This window comes from Cervus canadensis, chromosome 15 (assembly GCF_019320065.1).
Source record: "Cervus canadensis isolate Bull #8, Minnesota chromosome 15, ASM1932006v1, whole genome shotgun sequence".
Classification (NCBI taxonomy): Eukaryota; Metazoa; Chordata; class Mammalia; order Artiodactyla; family Cervidae; genus Cervus; species Cervus canadensis.
Genome location: NC_057400.1, coordinates 27,387,555 through 27,391,339, shown reverse-complemented (window position 1 = coordinate 27,391,339; position 3,785 = coordinate 27,387,555). Strand labels below are relative to the sequence as shown.

The window sequence follows — 3,785 nt, the reverse complement described above, 5'->3', positions numbered from 1 at the left end:
ATATGTATCATTTAATTACTAAATCCCCAAATGCAAGATCCACACATACTTTGTCACCAAAGGTGCAGAGTTTTTCTTTTTCTTTTTTTGCTGCAAAAAGCTTTATTGTTCCCATTTGGTCCAAGACTTTGAGAGAAGGCTCCAGGATGTTAAAAAGCTGCCTAGTGGCTGCAGAGAGGGGCTTCAGGCAGCCCTGATGTCTGGTGGGTTCTTCAAAGGCCACTGGTCTCCAGAAGCTCCTAGTCCTGCTTGAGGGTGAGCCTCTCGAAGAGATACTCGCCCAACCCAACTCGCCCAACCCAGCCTGGAGACCAGCCAGCCTGCGGAGGTTGGTCAGGTGGTCACCCATCTTCTTGATGAGTTTCACTTCCTCATCTAGGGCGTGGTTCTCCAGCAAATCACAGATGTGGGGGGTCTCTGCGGGCAGAAGCCAGGGCCATGCAGATCCAACAGGGCTTGATTCAGGTTCTTCTCTACAAGAAGGGCGGCTTCCATAGCGTCCTGGGTTTTACCCCACTCATCTTGAGATGGCTTCTGCACGTCCAGGAAGAGGGCGCGGCTGCCACACTGGTTTTGCAGTTTCAGGAGACGCTCCGCGCCCTCGCGCTTCTCCTTGGCCAGTTCGCGAAAAAAGTGACCCACACCCTACAGAGCCACATCGTCGTGGTCGAAATAGAAGCCCAGAAAGAGGTAAGTGTAGGAGGCCCGCAGTTGCATGTTAACCAGGCGGTTGACGGCGGCCTCCACCTCGGTAGAATAATTCTGATGAATCTGGGAGCTCATGATTGGTCGGTAATAAGGAGTTAAAAAATGGTGGCTGGTCCCGGTGATCGCGGACAGCTGAGTGGCTGACTCCGGAGGTTGCAACTGGAAAAAAGGTTGGAGGGTAGTGGGAGGCTGGAGCAACGGGCGTCCCTGGGTCAGCAAGAGACAGATCCACGGGGCCGCCGAGCGCACTTCAGGTGCAGAGTTTCTAACTTTGTTCATTCTGAATGAGTCTTTTTTTTTTTTTTTGAAAGAGAATTGTACAGTTTCAACTGTATATATGTCTGCATATGTACATGATAATGATAAAACTTAATCTATTGCAAGTGAGATGATCATTGTTTGAATGATTCCCTTTCAAGAATATCACCTAGCACTCAGGTTTTGTGTTTGATTTTACAATTTGTTTATTTTTTAAAAAAATTATTGATTTTTTTCTCACAAACATATATGTTTTTATTAAGCTTTCAACTTGGTTATAATATTTTAAAAGGGTTGATAATTATTTGTTATATAAATACATATATTCACCCTGGCTGGAAATTTAGGATCCAGTGTCAACACTGTTTCACATAATTTTGAAACAATGAGCTATGATAGATTGTATTACTATTTGAAATTAGTTGCTTCTATCTAAACAAAAAGGCCCATTTGGGGGATTTGGTCATGTGACTTATTAATTTAGCCAATTGAATGTGACCAGAATTGGCATCCATTGTGTCTGAGCAGAAGCTTTAAGAACTATTAGGTTATTTCATTTTCTTTCTGCCATGAGAGGGGCAAATCCTTTAATGGTGACAGTTCCTTCTGTCTCTGTGACTCCTTCACATGGCTCCTTTCATCCTAGACAAGAAAGAAAAATGAAGCAATGATTTCCGAATTAGATGTAATGCAAGCACACAATCTATCCATTGTTAACCATGTTTAGTTTGCTTTTCTTTGCCACAACATACCTAAAAAAGAGATAACTGATATAAAAATTGGTACCTATAGATAGGACGTAGCCATGGCAAAATTCCTAAAATATGTGGCTTTGGCTTCAGGGCTATAGGGTTAGAAGTGCAGAAACTCTTAAAAGAGACTGGAAAAATGAAGGAACTTTGTGGAGTGGTGGTATATTTGATAAATCTGTCTCATGCAATAACTTGAAAGACAGGTAATATATTAACAAATTTGTGATTTTATTTATTTTATTTTATTTTTTATTTTGTATTCAGGTATAGCCAAATAACAATGTTGCAATAGTTTCAGGTGAACAGTGGACTCAGCCATGCATATACATGTATTCATTCTCCCCCAAACTCCCCTCCCATCTAGCCTGTCATATAACATTGAGTAGAGATTCACGTGCTAAACAATAGGTCCTTGTTGGTTATTCATTTTAAGTATAGCAATGTGTACATGTCCATCCCAAACTCCCTAACTATCCCTTATCCCTATCTTTACTCCCAATAATCATAACAATTAACTTGCAATTTTAGATGAAGAGGTTGAAAAACAAAGTATGACGAAGTGACTTGGTTGCTTTTAGCAGCATTAAAAAAAGCTATTAAAAGAAAGACATGAGCTTAGAAAACTAAGATATAAAGATAATGAAAGAGATTTGCAGGTTCTAAAGATGCTACAGTTTTATTTTCTTCAACCAGTAAATATAAAATTGAGAAATGCTTTGAATAACAAACAGGTTTGGTCTAGGGCAAAGATCAGATTAAGAAAGTTAGTGACTTGCTGTAGTTAAACTCCACATTGTTATTCAGTCATTAAGTCCTGTCCAACTCTTTGCTATTCCATGAACTGCAGCATGCCAGGTATCCCTGTCCTCCACAGTCTCCCAAAGTTTGTTCAAACTCATGTCCATTGAGTCAGTGATGCCACCCAACCATCTCATCCTCTGTTGCCCCCTTCTCCTCCTGCCCTCAATCTTTCCCAGCATCAGGGTCTTTTCCAAAGTGTTGGCTCTTCGCATCAGGTGGCCAAAGTATTGGAGCTTCAGCATCAGTCCTTCCAATGAATATTCAGTGTTGATTTTCTTTAGGATTGACTGGTTTGATCTCCTTGCTGTCCAAGGGACTCTCAAGAGTCTTCTCCAGCACCACAATTCAAAAGTATCAATTCTTTGGCACTTGGTCTTCTTTATGATCCAATTCCATAAAGGGATTAAATTGGCCTTCATAAAATCTATCCCTTTGGACAAAGTGGTTTACAGAAAAGACAAAAAAACAGCAAATCAACAGGTTCTCTGCTGAAGCTTGATAGTCTCAAGGTATTGACAGTAGTCTAGGGAGAAAAAGGTGCTTTTCATAAGGAATCATGCACATCTTTAGTGGAACATGGAGTTTATTAGGATCATATAGATAAAGATTCTAGAGGCTGAAAGAACTCCTTGACTGGACCATAATCCAGAATATAGCAAAACATACCAAAACAAAAATGTGAGAATTAAAGAAAGCTTGATCTCCCAACCTTCTATGGGCAAGATACACCTGTTAATGCTAGTTAGCCTCTGGAGAGGGTATGCAATTTAATACTTTCTTCAATGGTAAAGCGTCTGCCTGCAGTGCGAGAGACCCAGGTTCGATCCCTGGGTTGGGAAGATGCCCTGGAGAAGGAAATGGCAACCCACTCCAGTACTCTTGCCTGGAAAATTCCATGGACTGAGGAGCCTGGTGGGCTACAGTCCATGGGGTCGCAAAGAGTCGGACATGACTGAGCGACTTCACTTTCACTTTTCACTTTAGATGTGTCAAAGGAGGTTGAAAAAGAAAGGATCTCTTTCCACCTTTTTGAGGGAACTGTAACCAAGAGAACCTGGTGATATCATCATGCAGGAGAACTGAGGGCTGATCCTGGAAGGTTTCCTACCCCCAGAGTAGGTGACCACTCAAAATGTTTCTGAAATAATTTCAGGCTTCTTATATACCAGTTATTTTATGCTTTCCATTCTCCTTTTCTAGCACAATGTTTATTGAGATTAACACATTCCTGTTCTGCTACTAAATTGCTGGTGTGAATGGAGGAAA

At 41.2% G+C, this 3,785-nt stretch overlaps 1 pseudogene; it reads right to left on the bottom strand.

Moving 5' to 3' along the window:
* Positions 1-207: 207 nt before the first annotated feature.
* Positions 208-918, bottom strand: LOC122453796 (annotated as a pseudogene).
* Between the last annotated feature and the right edge of the window lie 2,867 nt (positions 919-3,785).